This window comes from Triticum urartu, chromosome 4A, assembly GCF_056163025.1.
Source record: "Triticum urartu cultivar PI428250 chromosome 4A, HENAU_Tu73, whole genome shotgun sequence".
NCBI classification, from domain to species: Eukaryota; Viridiplantae; Streptophyta; class Magnoliopsida; order Poales; family Poaceae; genus Triticum; species Triticum urartu.
Window position 1 is genome coordinate 2,740,464 of NC_141876.1, and position 18,093 is coordinate 2,758,556.

The following is an 18,093-nucleotide window of genomic DNA, read 5'->3' on the forward strand; positions in this document are numbered from 1 at the left end:
TCCAAAGGTTAAAGTATTTGTACCAGAACACGATGACTATCTAGATGTGTTCATGAAGACAGTAAATGATGGGAGGTCGGCCATAACAAGCGGTTGGACTAGAGTCGTGCATGCTTTCTGCATGGAGGAGGGCACAATATGGGCATTCCACTTCACCCTGTTCAGTAACCATAACGTATTTCGCCTCTTTCTTTATCGTCTTTAATAGTACAAGTATACAACTGTGGTTCATCATTCTTTATTTGGTGCTTATGTAATTCTTGAACATACGTACCCATGAATCGAATAATGAATTGGTTGTTTGAACCTGATGGATATGAATAAAGCTATAACATACTTTCAAATTCAAATTTGATACATTTTTAAATAGCGACAATTAAATTTGGGTGAAATTACACTCTATAGGTCATTACAACGCACATGATCGGTAAAATACAAACATGTGTGATATACACCATAATCCGACACAGTTCACAAAGAGGAAAAGTGTGCGAGCATGCACACAGTTGCCATTTGCAAAGCGTGTGTGATGTCAGATAATATCACAAACAGTTTGAGCAAACTAAATATTTGTGATAGTTGTCATATCGTACATGAGTTACAATCATGAATTGTTTCTGATGTGGTACACATCGCAAACATTGCACCAAAGAATAGCGTGTGTGATAGTTATCATGTACAACACTGTTACGACGGTTTGATGTTTTGTAATCCTATCCGACACTCATATGATGATGAGCTAATCTTCTTAATTAGTTAGCGCGTACGGTTAGTGAAAAGTGAATGTGTGTGATTGTCTAGTTATCATACATGTTCTATAACCGTGAACTGTTTGTGACGGTTCACGCATCGTAAATGTAGCACCACAAAATACCGACTGCGATGGTAATGCCAGCACACACGAGTAGCAAGTATGGAGCATCTGGGGTATTCGATATATCACAAACAGTTGTGTGAAGAATGGCGTTTGGGATAGATGCCCGCATTCCTACTACCTATCCCTGACAGTTTTTGGGTCGTGTGGGAAGGATCCCCCTATCTCCCACACTCACTTGGCGACGGTTTAAAATGCCTTTGCGGAAAGGGGTTAAAAACCATTTGTATAGAAGCTCATTATACCAATGATTGGACACTGTTCCCCAAAAGACCAGGAGCACCAGACAGATAATAAGTGGTTCCATATAAACATATATCCAACAGTCCAACAGACATGTTCAACATTCATGGTCCATGTTGCCAAAATAAGGTTCCACATAAGTATAGTCCAAACTATCAGAAACATGCAAGCAAAAGTGCTTAGTACAGGGGCAGAAATAGGGCATATGAAAGTATGTCCCCTAAAGCTATTATTGGCACCCAACAGCAGCTTGTTTCTTCTTCTTCTCAACAGCATCATGCATCTTTTTAGTCCTTCCATGCTGGTGGCTTTCCTCCTTTCGTAACTTTTTTCTTCTGAAGGTTTTCTTCGGTGCAGTTCTTTGCATCAACCTTGCAATAAGAGATATTTAGATTTTTAATGATTTTGCTATTGCAAGCTGGAGGTTGAGCTAGACAAGCCATACAATTGACATCTTGGCAAGTCTTTTTTTAAACCTTTGTTAATGTGTTGCAATCTCTCACTTCTCCTTACCTCAGATTCCACCACAAGAGGACGTTCCTTTCTCTTCCCTTTGAGCTTTTGGTTGCTAGGTGGAGATGGTGCTCCATCTTTTCCTCGAGTGGAGAAGGGGCTCCTATTACTCTCTATGACTGCCTGGGAATAGACAGGAGCCAAGTTAGTAGGGCATGAATTAGTAATGAAAAAATCTAGGAATTCTTTGCAATTGCTTCCTTCTAATATAATCTGCCACATTGAGGATTGCAGAAACATTTTCGCCCAATCAAATGTATCTGGGGTTAACAAGATGGAGCAAAAAAAAGTTAATCCAATCCAATGGTACCTTGGTGGCTGGCAGATCTTTAGCAGCATCAGCAAAGTGAGGCTTCCAAGCCCCAAGGCTTTCAGCAACAATAATGTGATTAGCTGAAATAGTGTTAAGTGGGGGTACAAAATTATGTTTGCCTTTGATGGAAAAACCTGGTGGGGGAGAGCAGCTAGAATCGGAACCTTCTTGAGAAAACTCATTGCTTGTAGAGTTGGCTGAAAGTCTGGAGTTGATGTCAGGGCTAAGCTCATTGATTTCAATCTCTTCATCTACAGATTCGCTATCTTCAGATTTAACCTCCCAGTTCAGAGGAACAGAAGTAAGATCAGCAAGCTGAATAACAATGTCATCTCCTGCAGCTAAGTTCAGAGCAAAGAAAGAATTGTCCTCTTCAGATGCAGCATAATGGACAGGCTGAGGTGGATTAATAGGTTGATTAGTTTCTGAGTCTAAATTAAGATCAACTAGAAAGTTCTTCTTAGATCCAAGGGGTGGCTCCGCTGCATAACATGCATCAGTGGACTGCAGCTGAGAACTTACAGCAGGCACTGCTGGATTCAAATGGAGAACATGTGGGGGGAGCACATTCTGTGGCTCCAAATGGAAAACATATGGGTAAAGCACATTCTGTAGTGGGGGGAGCACATTCTGGACTAGTTGATGGGCCTCAGGTGGCCCAAGCATTAAGTTGAGGTCTGGAGGGCCATTGAGAATTTCTTGAACAGGGCCCAATGGGTTTAAGTTATCATTTCCCACCAAAAGTTGTGGCACATCCCCCTCCTGGTGAGCAAGATCAGCCCCATTTGAGCCAACAGATATGGTGATATCATCGTTAGCATCCATGTCTGGCATTTCCTCAGGTACTTGCTGTTCATCTAGTGGTTGCATTAACTCAGCTAATTCCAGAAATTCTCCTTCAAGTTCATGATCAATTTCTGCTCCCATGGCCAAGTGTCCCCACCCAGGCAGATATTCTTCCTCTTCTTCATGATTGTCATCACCTACATCAGCCTTCCGCAGGACTTGCTGATGGAAGTTGCCCTGGTTGTTATGCATGATATCCTGAGCTTGGTATAGAGCAACAGGTCCCAGAAAGTGGTTGAGCTCATTTGGGTGAAAAAAAGGGTTTACAGGTTGTGGATGAGAGTTGCCATCTATGGGAATAGGATCTTCATCTGGAGGTCCCTCCCCCAAAGCCTCTTGCTGCACCATAACAACATGCACTATCCAGGATTCAGAGTTCGGATTTTCAGAGTCTCCAATCACAATGCTAACTGGCACATCTCTGAGTTCATCCACTCTAATCTGAACCATCAATGCAGCCTTAGTACTCCTAGCTCTGTCCCAAAGCAGCATCTTCCCAAAGCTCCTGATGGCATTCTCTATTTCATGAATATCTCTTTTATCAAAAGGAAAACCAACAAGCAACACCCAAATGTCTCTTTTCAGAACTAGGTGTCTCCAATTCAGTCCTTGATTGTGCCTCTGAAAAACGACATGCACATCTCGATACTAATGAGGACTTTGAAAAAATGTTCTAATATTGACTGTTGTTGCTTATGGAATACATCAATTATAAAACTACCTTACTATAATTAGAAGCAAGTGGCACATCTCCGATGTTCACATAAGCAAGCGGACTATATCGTGTACACATTTTGAACAATGCAGTACTTGATTCCCATTAGTAGTTTTTGTTTTTTGGATAATGGGCGACCAATATGTCTCGCTATAAATACGACAATTCAAATGAAAAAGGTGTGGCTATGCTTAGATAAACTTGCTCGGTCCAAAATGGCTTACCATAGAGTGTTGATGTTCTTTAGAGCTTGCAACTGAAACAGGCATCAATGAACCATTCATGCTGTTGAAATCCTTGAGAGCTGGTGAAGGTCCTCCAAAGCTTTGCTGGCTGGGATTCAGGGAGAACTCTGTCGTCGTCGTATGAATTGACTGTCCCTTTGCACCTGATATGTTGTCCTTGCTATTTGTTATCGTTGCTAACAGAGGATATGTATAGCTAACTATTTGCTTGGATCGTCGTTCAAGGGCTTGCTGATCTGTAGAGCCGAAGAAACCCGTATGCCCTGGTGATAGTGATTGGGATCTTGCAGGGAACTCGGATCTGTCTGAATCATTGCTCGTGTAGTTGCTTTGCGCTGACTCTACTTTTGTCAAACACAGAGTGGCCTCCCTGAAAATGATGAACCATTGTTTTGTCATCTGGAAATAACTTTGGGTAGTCGCTCGAGCTGAAATTTGCAGATTCTATGTAGCAATATTTTTTATGTTGACTTGAGGGCTCCAATGCATGCATGACAGTCATACCTAGAGCAAGCAAGAGTCTCGTTGCAAATGTAGAAGATCTGGCAATATGGTTTGGCTTGTTGATGCACAATTGCTGCAACTCTTGAATTTGGTGCTTTGCTCTTCCTGTCCACATGAAAGATTTTACAATCAACATACATAAATCAGGTTACTAAATGGAGTATTTGACTTGTAATTTATACTGCAGAGAGTGGGGGAGGGGAGATGATAAGTAGTAAAGCCATATTACCATATATACTAGTAGTGTTTTGGTATTGGGAGTTTATTGTGATTTGCTAAGTAAGTAATACTACTACACAAGGAAGACACATTTTGGATTGTGTGGCAACTTACACAAGGGCAGCGAATTATACCGATTAATTGGTTGTGCAGCCTAGCTATTTTATGGCCGCTTGTTTACAATAGCGCAGACATTAATTCACGTACAGGAAATAAGAAATTTACATATAATTGCACAACTATCGCGGTCCTTTCCCCTATATATCTATGCACAGAAACAAGCTTAGACCGCAGTGTGTGTGTTTATCAATGAAAACCTCATTACGAAGGTGTATTTGGTCTGGATGTCAGGTGAGAATAAGGATGTTCCCATGACAAGGTTTGTGATGTGATTCTGTTCGATGAGCTTGATGATGCCATTCGCAGTACTGTTCTTCTCGGTCACCAGCGTTTCGGCTTGCATCTGTAAAAAAAATAATAATTCTTCATCTGAATCAACAAGAAGTGAATAAAATACATGCATCATGATTTTCAGAATGGAATTGGCCGGTTTTAAGCTGAGCAGACCATGAGAGAATCTCTGCAAAAGTCGAGGTAGTGGTTCAAAAGTGTGTTCATCTCCTCCTGCTCATCCATCCTGTACGCCTTGAGCTCCTTCTCATGGAGCTGGCTTGCATCAACCGTGTGGAATCCTGCGACAGAAGAATTTGATCAGCAAAGATGGATAGATAAATACATATATAGACAGACAGGCAGACATATAAATAGATAGATACATAGATAGAGAGACAGACATATACTCCCTCCGTTCCTAAATATAAGTCTTTTTAGACATTTTAAATGGAGTACAACATAAATCATTTTGCTTCGTATGTAGTCACTTGTTGGAATTTCTAGAAAGACTTATATTTAGGAACTGAGAGATAGATTGTAGTACTCCCTCCGTTTCTTTTTAGTCTGCATATAAGATTTGGTCAAAGTCAAACTTTCTAAAGTTTGACCAACTTTGTAGAAGAAAATATCAACATCTACAATAATAAAGCTATATGGTATGCAAAGTAATTTCATGATGCATCTAACAATATTGATTTCATATTGTGAATCTTAACATTTTTTTCTACAAACTTAGTCAAAGATAACAAAGCTTGACTTTGACCAAATTTTATATGCAAACTAAAAAGAAACGGAGGAAGTACTAATTAAGCAAGTGACTGAAGACAAAAGCAACAGCAATATAAGTACTATGCAGTGTGGAGAAGCAAAACATTTTATTGTGTATCTTCACTACTTTGTGCAGAGAGTTTGGATCTTAATTTTACCAGTCATGATTCTGTGTACGGGCTGGTGGACGTGCAGCAACACAAGCTTCTCATCACCGGCGAGGAGATTCCGAGCGGCCCATAGGAGGTTGGACCTACCATCCTCTTCGTCCTTCCCGACGGCTACATACAGCCTCCCTCCTCCTCCTCCTCCGCCTCCGCCTCCGTCGCCACCACCATCCTCCTCGGTCTTCCCGTCACCCTCCAAGATGGCGGTGGCCTCCTCGTCTCTGGCATCGGTATCGAGGCTAGCTCTTCTGTGTGCCGAGCGCCGGGAGTGCCTGGCCAAGTGTGATTCTTTCCTTTGCTTGGCCTCGGAAGCGCCATAGCTGTACATTTCGCAGCCGACCGATTCGTGACTGGAGGATGCTCCTCTGGCACACCTTTTGGCCGCCGATTACCACGGGCAATAAAGCCGCTGCTCCATCGCAAAAAGGAAAGGAAAAAGAAAGTATCCGTTGGCTTCTCGAGATTGTTTTTAGGGACACGGCAGGACTCTGCTTCTTGATTAGAATGGAGTCTGCCCAGAACGGCTTTTTGTAATTTGCCTAAACCAGGTGTGCCGTTGGATTGGTTGCAGAAAACAATCCCAACAAACCCTCCATGCATATGCATGCATAAATTGTTGGGTACCTTTGCCGTTTGAGCTGTTTCCGCGAGTTTTGCATGTGTTTTCTCTACACAATTTATACCTGCAACGCGTATCCACTCCCAGGGCCCAAATCTGCGGGGTTTTTTTACTTCCTCCTTTCCTCCGGTTTAAAAGACGCACGTGTATCCCTAGATACTCAATTTTGGTCCATATAATACAAATTTTGTATCACAAAAGTTATACCATCAAAAAATATAACATATGCAGTTTCTAATGGTGTATTCTTTTTGAGATGCAACTTCTGCTGCAATTTATGTTGCTGCTAAATATTTTCTCCGGCGATTTTAATCAGTGCCAGGAACACAACTCCACCACAGAAGCAATTCAATTGTGCCACCACCGGAAACGAATCACCTTGGCAGCACGTACGATCTCTAGCTTCTAAGCAAGCCGGAACTAGCAGCTACAGCTTAATTTCCAAGCAAAGTTGATGAAACTGCCTCTCCACCGTATCCTAAAAAAAACTACCGTTTAGAGGGTTGAGCAAAAAACAGCCCTCCAACAGCTTCCGTATATTCAATTTCTTTTACGGGATTCCATACATTTTTTGAAACTTTCTCTGTGTTTACGGGAAGATGATCCTTTACGTATAATTTGGCAGATTGGAGATCCGCCTGAAATTTCACAGAAGACCCTCGCGCGCCTAGCCGCCATGCCAGGCCACCGCCGCACCGCCGAGCCTCCGCTGCCGCGTTGTCGGGCCACGCCGGCCCACCTCACCACATACATGCTCGTACCCACACGCACACCTGTGCACACATGTGCATCGCGCCGGCACACACACACACACACACACACACACACACACACACACACACACTCTGACACACACACACACACATGCGTCCTGTCCCTTGCCGAGCTCACCAAGCGCCTGCTTGCCATGGCCATAGCCGCCTTGGGCAAGCTCGCCCAGTCCTCCGCAACCTGCACCTCGTGCACTCCGGTGCGCCCTGCTGTTTGTGCATGGGCAGCCACAACCCACTGGTGGGCTCGCTCCAGCGAGGTCCGATGCCTCGGTCGTGCTCAACCATGGGTGCCTGCCGTGCATGCCCGAGCTGACCAAAAGGTCTTGCGTATCTTCCGGCATTGCTTCACAGCCAAGAGGAACATCGTTCCTAGTGAAATAAAAGCAGAGAGGGAGGGAAACAGCGTTCCTAGTGAAAATATATCCTAAATTCTATTGTTTTCTTTTCTGATGGTGCGAGCTGCTGCTCTCATCACCATCACCCATGGATGCTCCACCTCCTATGCTCCTACTTGCCTTGTCATGCCACCAATGAACATATCCTATCTTTACTCAGAAGTCAGAACTCATCGGAAAACCATTTTTGTTGTGGTCATTGTTAACTTACAAGTTTATATACGCTATGTGTCATGGTTATTTCACTGAAAATACATTTAGGACGGACTGTGTAGGGAGGAGCGTAGTGACTACGGAAAGATGTAGATGGTAGTACGCATCAGGAATTATAGGTTGAAGTCGTCTCTAGAGGTAATACTTTACTCTTGTGTGCTGTTCTTGCTCTTGCATGAAAGGCTTACAATGATGTTCAATGCTGAGCCGGTGCACCTCTCCCATCTTATATAGAGTGCGTCAGGAGGGGTTCCATGATAGGCTGGTATTATTGCGGGTAATAGTGGCCCATGAACATCCGATTATTTCTAGCGTAACTAAGAAATAGCAGTTGTAGTTAACAAGCAATATAGTCGTTGGGTAACACCTGTGTTTAAAACGTGCTGAAAATCATCAACTGGCCGTTTGTCGTTGGGCGACGCCTCCGATAGTCGACTCGTTGTTTGTCTATCTTGGACCGTCTGGAGGAAAGATGCCCAACACGAGGCCTGACTTCGACCGGAAAGTGACCCCTGCTAGGTTGTCCCATGGTTTGCAATCTTCATTTGCCCGAGCCTTTAACTGGGCCATATGTCGGCACCAAGCCTGGCCTTGGATGCACTCTGCATTACAAACAACGTCTGGCCCAAATCAGCACAACACAAGCCGGCTAGCGGGAGGCCAAGTAGGCTGGTTCTGTTTTTTTTTTCTGAATAGTTTTGATTGCTTACCACATGTGTCACATACTCACATGGTTAGGAGCAAGAAAGCTTCAAGCCAAGATGAGATCGCCGTAGGTGGCTGCATCGATGCTTGGTCTGTGCGGAGCTGGAAACGCCCCATCACCATGTCAAGCTCATCTACTAGGATTGGAATTGACTGGGCATGCAATGTTTGGTAGCCATGTGGATCCATTTGCTCTGAAAACATATCCACCAATGTCTATAAATTCGGACAGGTATGATAAATATGTCGGCTTTCAGGTTAATCAACTGCAACCAATTATTTTGTTAATGCCATGCTAGTCGTTATGCTTTCATCAAGTAAAATTTCAGCCTGAATAACGTCAAGATAGCAATATACTTCCCCCAATAGCAACTTACTTATTTCAGCCTCAATTTTTTTGGGTCCTAACTCTGTCCTAGTAGAACCCGGTCTATATTATTGGGTTTTCATGTAGGTAAAATTATTGGAACCTAGCTAAAATTCACAAAGCATCCGTACACACCTCAAATTATTGTGAACACAGGCCTAATGTTAACCTAACAAGCATACCAGCTGGATTTATGTCTTGCTCCAGAAGAATCAACAATTGCTCTGTTTGGCACATCTTCAACCCATGTATTGGGCTAGGTGTTCTCCGTAAGCCGGCATACATATGTTTCATACAAATATAGCTATTGGATACACTTTTAAGTGTTTATTGATAATCCTCACATAAAACTTATGTTTATTGTTATTGATTGTTTACTTAAGGGCCTGGGGTTCTAGTTTGGCCCCGGGCCACCGAATCCTCAGGACCGGACCTAGTCGTCGTGGGCCTCCCTAGTGGGCATTCCCGTGTCACTATGCTCCTCAGTTTCCTTTGGAAGTTGAAGCGAGCAGACATGGGCAGCTAAATGACTTTGCCCACACAGTTCCCACCGACCTGGTAGTACTTATTATCTCTTATAAAATGGCAGCATACGCTGCCAGTATATACGGCAAGGATCCAACATTCATAGCTTATTTCTCATGTAACCAACCCCATCATTATAAGCCGCCTATGCTCAACCATCCAACTTCTAGTTTATCTGATTGCTGATCCATTGTGTTTTTTTAGAAACCGTGCTGATCTGCCGTAACCCCTAGCTTCGGAGAAGCCAAGGATTGGAGATTATAATGGGTGTACACATCACTTTTTCATTCAACTTGAAAACCAACCATGCCAGTTCATTCCAATTTCCAGTCACATGTTAGTGAAAGCATGTGCATAATTCCTAATTTGTGGTCCTAAACAATCAGGAAATGGTAGCTTCCAATTAAGAAGGCACAGTAAAAAGTTGTCTGTACACACTTAATATAAGAGTCATTTGTTTCGCATCATAAACATGGCATCATATAAATAAAATGGAAGGTTAAAATGTCACGTTTGTTGTCGCCTTTGCCATTCTTGAATTGCAATACGAAGGGCATTGTTCGGTATCAACTCATGGTGCGCAGAGTTGAAGTAGGCCATGGGGGAAATTTTATTCCCCATTTGAAACCAGTTCTTTATGGCATCACCTTCATATGTGAATCCATCAGCAGCAATGTGTGGATCCCTCATGATCTCCTGAAAATATTATGTAAGGATGCAAGGTTATATCAAACCAAGTCAATGACTGGATCGTAAAGGTTGCAAGTGCTTAATCGGGCAAGAGAAATGTGTGGTTGCTCCCGGATATAGGTGCACCCAAGTGAATAGTAAATTCGGAAAGAAAACCAAAAATACCAAACAAGTCTGAAATTTCAGGAAATCAAACTTTATCAAACATTTTACTGCTCAAAAGTGCATAAAACTATCTACACTGAGTTTTTTTCAGCCACAAATAAAATGAGTTCCGCTCACCAAAAAATCAAAACAAAATTACTGCTCAAAAGTTCATAAAACCTTTCTACACTGATTTTGTTTTTTGGGTGAAGGTCCTTTGAATATTTTTTGTAGTTGAAACTTTGCAAGAGCATGAAATGTTTGATCATGCTTCATGTCCTGACATTCCAGATTTTTTCAATTTTGTTTTGTATTTTTTGTTTCAAATTTACTGCTCATGGGGGTGTAGGTGCACCCGGGAGTAGAAAATCCACTCTCAGTGGAAAATCCACTCACGCGCTTCTGGTGCTTCATTTCTTTGTTTAGTTAACGGACCTGTGTCATCGGACAGATGAAAAATATTGGTGGCCCACATTTCTGGTCTTGACACTTCATTATAGCTTGCAAGACACCCCAGACCTCCTTTGCAAGATTAGGCCGCTCCTTTCGTTCTAACCAGTAACAACGCGGTGCTAGTCTTGCCAACTCTTCAGCACACTCAGGTGGCCATTCCCCTGCAGAAGTATCAATTAGATCTCGCAACGTGCCTTCTCTAATGGCTGCCTCCACAACATGCGGAAGGCCTAGGGGACTCTTATTAGTTAGCAACCGCATTAACACTACTCCATAGGAGTAGAGGCCATGTATGCCAGGTCCATGTATCCCATTGTGCTCTTGAGCTGGTTTGTTTGGTGATACGGGGTGATAGTGGTGTTGTTTACATTCAAGTGATGAGAGATCCCAAAGTCTGCCAGTTTGCATAGAAAGCTGGCGTCGAGAAGCACATTTTCAGGCTTGACATCACCATGTGCAATGCTTTTTGGCTTGTTGGAGTGGAGGAAGATAAGTCGAGTGCAGATGTCAGCAGCGATTTTTTCATCGCACCGTAGACAGTCCTCTAGGCTTCCGTTCAACAAGAATTCGAAGATCGATGATTTGGCCTCCATGCACACTCCTATCAGGGTCACAAGGTTCGGATGCCTCATCCTACGAAGTGTTTGTACCTATAATATATTGGAAATTCACATATTTAGATGCACCATTTTACTTGTTTTCATCTGACAACACGTGTTACACTTAACGATGAAAAATACCTCGCCATTAAACTCCTTTATCTCCTCTTGCGCCTTCACAATTGAATTTCTTTATGGCTACGGTAGTATGTCATAGAAATTCATTCTAGACGGTTGCACACCCAACGAGTTAGAGAAATATTGACAAACTGCACTTGTCACTCAACCTAATCATAAATCTAGATAAAATAGAGTAGCTCTCAAATGGGAGAAGGGGAAATTTATTTATTGTTTCATACATATTAATTAGGTGCCACAAACCATCAATGTACTTCAAGCCTACAAGCAGCTATAACTAGGTCCACTAGAAATAAAGTCTGAATGCATGGCAAATGGTATCAGATTTGCTTGCATTATTACCAAAGCTCTGTAACTTGGATTTACTCCTTCATGTAGTTTATTTGATCCATAACGACACAACATGCAGTCTATCCAATGACCGGAGTCCGGGAGACAATTGGCTGCCCAACGCAGTAGCACCAGACGTAGACCCGGTCAAGTTCAATGGTCGGCGGCTCCGGTTCTCCCTCCATCCTCAGAAGAGCAAACACGTCTGGCCGCTCCATGTCGATAATTCCAATAAGCGTCGCCGCCATGCATCACCACCAGCTCCGGCCACGCTGACTTATTTGAATGCAATTCCCTGGGCGATGAGGACGATGCTTACGGGGCCAACCAGGATGAGAGAGGGAAAATAAAGATGGATGGAACGGCCATAGCGGCAGTCGGATTCCATCTAGCCCTCCTCCCACACATTCCCATCCCCATGACTGGTGCTCATGCCAGCATGAAGAAGGATGTGCGGATTGGTGGCGATGTCTTCTTCCTATGGAGGATGTGTACAAGTGTGTGTGTGTGTGTGTGTGTGTGTGTGTGTGTGTGTGTGTGTGTGTGTGTGTGTGTGTCTGTGTGTGTGTGTGTGTTGCACCTCATGCATTCTCCAGTGACTACTTTGACTAGCTCACTCCTAATTTTTGCCATATTATATTAGGATCTTTGCGCGACATTCCTGATCCCGGCGGACACATACGACACTGCACAAACGAGTTCCTTGACCAGCGACCTATGTTTGCTCCATAACGAAGAACCTTCGTAGTATTATTATCTACATGCCAAACAAATTACACCGTACATGTCTGTTTTAAACCAAAACCTGGTAGGATACCGACTTTAGATATTTTGGTGTGACACCACATGAAATATCAACACGAGATAACACGCTTGCAAGCATGTTTGTAGAGGACAAGTTAACAAACCCAAGCATGAGCAGCTCAGCAAAGTAGCCACTGATATCAGGATGTACAAAGAAGAGGCGCAGCAAGCGAGATCAGTCCCAAACCATGAGCATGCTGGTGATACTGTCGACGATCCTACTCCTCGTTGCACAAGTGAGCTTGCAGTCGTCCTCACCCAAGTGCACCCTCTACACCCCCCACTCTCCGTCATCCACCACATGCCTTCCGATCTCCGCTTACAAAACCACCATCCACCACAAGAATCACATCGATGCTACGATAATAGGTGTGTATTGTAGTCACTAGAAATGGATGGTCATGGGTGTGTATAGAGATGCAGCTTCGCCGTTTCCAATGCATGCGCACCAAGAAGATGCGCTTCTCGAGGTTCTTAAGAATGAGGGTTATGTCGTGCAACACTAGCGGCCGACCCTTCCCGGGGTCCTCCACTGGGTTTGCCACTAGGAGCTCTGTGTTGCGGTCCCGGTTCACCATCGCCACATGCAGCGGGTGTCGGAGCTCCACCCGTAGGCAGGAGCACAATGCGCTCTTCTCGATCTCATCGATGATCTTCTTCCCGTTCGGGCGCACCACGAACAGGTCCACCTCGTAGTCGCCCTTTCTCCCCATGTCGTACCGGCCGTAGGAGATCTGAGACAAAAAGGAGATTTGATTCGCTGATAGGAGAACCAGCCATAGGAGATCTGAAAGGAAACAAGTTGGCCATGTTTCTTATCCTCACAGGATTACCAACCGGCCAGAGAGACAGGTGGAATGTGGCGGCTGGGAATTGTTTTGCCGCAACTACCTATTATTCATTAAAGTGCATTTTATTAACTCGTAATGTCACATTAAGAGAACACAAAGCAAAACGATCATAGACCCCGGCTTTGCACAACTAAGTACCTGGATGTTGCAGTCCTTGAGTGTCCTCAAGATGTCGTACAGGAGGCCCTTGTGGTGACCGCACTGCATCTGGATTAGGGTGTGCGCGGGGCTGAGGGAGTTGGCCATGGTGACCGACAGGCAAGAGCAGCTCAACTGCTCCTCTACGCCGAATATTTGTTCCATGACCTCTGTCATGTCCTCTGTCACAGACTCTATTTCGCAACTCATCACAGAGTCGCCCAAGATGTTCTGCAGCCTTTCATAGGCCTCGTCCTTCCTACTCTTTGTGTATGGAAGTTCCCTGAAATGTATGTATCCGGATTTTGGAGATAAGAAATGTATGTTTCCAGCCCAAGACGTTATGAGTTTGTTATAAGATCTTCCTACTCTGTGTGTATGGAAGTTCCCTGAAATGTATGTTACCAGCCCAACACGTTATGAGTTTGTTATAAGATCAGTAAGATGAGGATGCATCCGGATTTAGGAGATAGGAAATGAACCTGCCATCTGTGATGAAGCAAAGGTCCATCACTCTCCCATCGGGTGTAGTGGAGACCTTCACTTTCATAATGGTGAGTTCCATCTCGCACAAGACGCGTGTCACGTCTGCAAAACATATCCATAAAAATCTGAAGCAGTAGCTGATCATTCGGGTGGTGAAACTAAAACCGACGATGCAGGAGGCCCATGCTGTCGAAGCAGCAGAATTTGAGCAAGAAGACCTGGGGCACGTGGTCATCTAGGAGGCCGGCGGCAGCAAGGTAGGAGATGTCAATGCCAAACGGCGCGGGCACAGGGCAGAGCTCAACCAGCCTCTCCTTGAGGAGGTTCCAGGCCATGCATGGTCCACCGACTCCGCTGCATTGCCGCCACCCACAGCACAATGTAGCACCACCTCCCGTACGTCCGTGCTCCTATCCGCCTTGAGGATGTTGAGGCCGAAGAGGAGGACGATGCGGCAGAGGTCACAGCCCAGGCCGATCTTGTCGGGGCAGCTGACTGTGACCATGGTCGGGTCGCCGACCGCATCGGCTTGCCGGATTTGCACCACCTCATCGTTGGGTATCCCCATCACCCCCTCCCAACAAAATATACCTCTTTTTCTTCTTTAAACAGGAGGTACTAGTACTATGAGTCTAGTGGTGTGGTCTGGTGCGTGCATTTGTAGCCAGCTAAAAGTCACACATATATATATAGGTACCGTCGGCTTCTACCAATTACATGTACGTTTCACTGAGAATACCTTAAGCTCTAGGGGGGAATTTCAAACGATATTTGAAAATTTCAAACTTCAAAGTTGGTTTCCACTGGAAGACCAGTCTTGTGTTGGCTTGTATGGTTGTGTGTGGCCAATGTTTTACACGGGCGGGCTAGCACGGCGCATAGCTGCCACCTCCAAGGCAGCGACGGCAACGGCAACAACGACAGAAATGGGGACGATGACCGATGACAGTGGCTTTGTCATGTGCCGCACCCGCAACACAAGCAAGTCACGCCAAAGCAGGAAGTGCGTGCTCCGCTTTTTTGGGGCTAAATAATCAACCCTGCATGCACCGTATGTGCTCCGGCGCGGCGCAGCTCCGTCCATGTTGCACTCAGATAGCTAGAGTGGTTTGTCGTGGTCTTCTTTATAAGGTGTCTGTTAAGCTTACCAAGAGCAAAGTGCAATGTGGTGAGACTACGGAAGGATTTGTTGGAATAAGTCACGGCGTGTGTGATCGGGCTCGTCGGGCGCGTCGAATGCGCGCGGAACGAGCGGAATGCACTGGTGTCGTCGGACTCGTCGGGCACGTCGGTGACGCGCGGGACGGACGGAACGTGCGTGACGCAGCAGCGTGGCGCGTGTGTGCGGGCGGTGTGTGGCCGGGTCAGGTTCGTAGGTGCGTGTGTGTGCGTGAGTCCGTGTGCGTGTGTGTGTTGGAGTTAGTTAGCTTGACATGCATAGGAGCTGTGTGCATGCACCATGCAGTAGGGAGGCTGTTACGATCAGATGGATCGAGCGCGTTGTGTGCGCGTCGTTGGCCGGGCGGATCGCTCGCTCCGCTATGTGCATGTATGCGCAGGAGACGTGGGCGCTGCGTAGCTGTAGGACTATAAAGCTATGGACGTGACTATATATTTGTTGAGAAGAGTAACGGGGCTGTGAAACTGGGTGAAAATCCAGTGTACCGTGTGCTCCTCCTTTTTCTACCCCTAGCTATGAGAGAGAGAGCTGCGCCAACACGATTCTGAGTGCAAACAAAACAAACATGGGGACGTGCATGTCATTGTCATGGTCGTCGTCCTCGGCTGGTCTCTCTCATCTCAGGCTAGCTGCGTGTGTGTGTCTGCACACGCCAATCAAATCAGAATTATACGTATGGTGCTACGTCATCTTTTAGTGTCATGTTTCCTGGATCATTTCATCATCATGTATATATACAACTCGTTCCGAAAAATTTGCAGGGGCACGCAGGTGTTGGAGCATGCACCTGCCCAGCCCACCCTCGCCGGCTGACTGCCTCGCGATCGGCAAAGTACCTGGATCCCGCATGAGGGCACAACAAGTTTTAAGTTTTAATCTTTGAAATTTAAGATTTTGCATCTGAAACTTATGATTTTCTCGGTCGCTCGCATCAAGTTTCAGAGTTGAATCTTAAAGGGATTTTTTTGTTGGTCGCAGGCATTAAATCTATAATTTTGTCGGCCGGTCCTACTAAATTTTAAATATTGAAACTTTACAGAATTTTTAAAAACTCTTCAAAATGTACTTAACCTGGATCTTATTTAAAAGCACTCATCCAGCCAAACACGAATATGAAAACATAACTTAGTTCAGACTTTTTGTTCAAAAGATATGAAAGATTGAAAATCGAAAGCCAAAAAAAAGCAGTCATGAGGGACTCGGTGCACCCATACCTATGTGTCAAAAATCCTCTCCCTGCTCCCTCCGTTCCTAAATGTTTGTCTTTCTAGAGATTTCAATAAGTGACTACATACGGAGCAAAATGTGTGAATCTATACTCTAAAATATGTCTATATACATCCATATGTGGTAGTCCATTTAAAATCTCTAAAAAGACAAGTATTTAGGACCGGAGGCAGTATGATGCATGCATTAAATGGCAAGGCGATGATTGGGCCAAGCCTAGACTTATCAAGGCCGAGCAGTGTAAAATAGTGTCAAATATTCAACTTTGGATACAAGGTGCAAGTTGCGACACACTGTCTTTCGTTTCCAAATATATTTGATAACTTCCTTCTCCTAAGGCAAATACATTTTACGTTTTGTAACATTGTCTTTCATTGTGAAATATATTTTTGTTTTCGTCGCAGAAAATATATATATTTGGCCAAGCCAAAAGATTTGAAAATTTCAAACTTGGGATCCACATCAAACAAGAGTGATATGTTGGCTTGTATATATATGAGTGTGTGGTTTTACGGGCAACGGCGATGGCAAAAATAGCGTAGGTCTGCCACCTGCAAAGTGCATGGCGATGGAGATGGAGATGGACAGTGGCCTTGAGTGACTAGTGATTTCAAGCTTGGAACCCGCACGTAAGAAAATTCGTCGTCATTGTCGTGAGTGACTAATGATTTTCACGGACGCGCAACAGGAATACCCAATGCATTGTATGACTATGACCTACAAAATGGCTTTGTCCGGACAATCAAACAAACGTGTGCAGCGCCCGCGCCACAAGCCAGTCAAGCCAAATCATTTTTGTTTAAAAAATCAACTGTTGGCACTAATCTTGATTTCATGTATCTGCATATTTAGTTTTGTTGTGCATGTAACTTAGAGGGTCTACGTACTAGCTAGTCGTCGGAGCTTGAATGAAGATGTGTGGAGAAGGCGAGATGTCAGACCGCCATGAGATACAGCAAGTCCTGCGAGATGCCGATGGCGGCGTGAAGCCGCAGTGCTGCACGAGGCGGCAAGGTCGTGTGATACGGCACACACGTAGATGGTTGAAGCGAGACTGGCCGGCTGGACGGTGGGTTAGTTTGCATGCATGGAGTCGTCATTAGCTGCATGTATAGGTTGGTTAGTGGGCTAGCTAAAAGGTTGGTCATGTAGCCGTGCATGCGTTGAGTCTGTTTGTGCATGACCGAGTGTAGAGTTAGTTAGCAGGTGATGCATATTCTGGAGAGATTCTAGGAGGAGATGGTGTTATGCAGACGTGTGTAGGATAGTGGCTGAGTGTGCTGGTCAGCCTAGTGCGTGCGAGCGTAGGTTAGTGGCATGAGTCTGGCCGTTTGTATATATATGCTACAATGAGAAATGAGAAAAGGCCGTGAGGGCTGGGAAAACAATGTAGTGTTTGTGGCTGCCAAGTAAGAGTGCCTCTGGCAAAGTTTGTGTGCTCTACTTGGTATATGCGCGTGTGTGTGTGTTGAGTCTTTCCCTGGTGTGTGTTCTTGTGTGAGACAAAAGAGAGAGATAGAGTTGTGTGAGGCAGCTCGAGGTAGAAGAAGAAGGGGCGCTGCGAGGAGGCGGTGCCAACATCAACCATGCATGTACTCATTCACGTCGCCGTCTAGGCTGGCCGTGGTTTGTCCTCCTCTTCCCTATTAACCAATC

At 44.8% G+C, this 18,093-nt stretch overlaps 1 pseudogene; it reads right to left on the bottom strand.

Moving 5' to 3' along the window:
• Nucleotides 1–12,730: 12,730 nt before the first annotated feature.
• On the bottom strand, nt 12,731–14,608 carry LOC125553324 (ACT domain-containing protein ACR10-like; annotated as a pseudogene).
• Nucleotides 14,609–18,093: the final 3,485 nt, after the last annotated feature.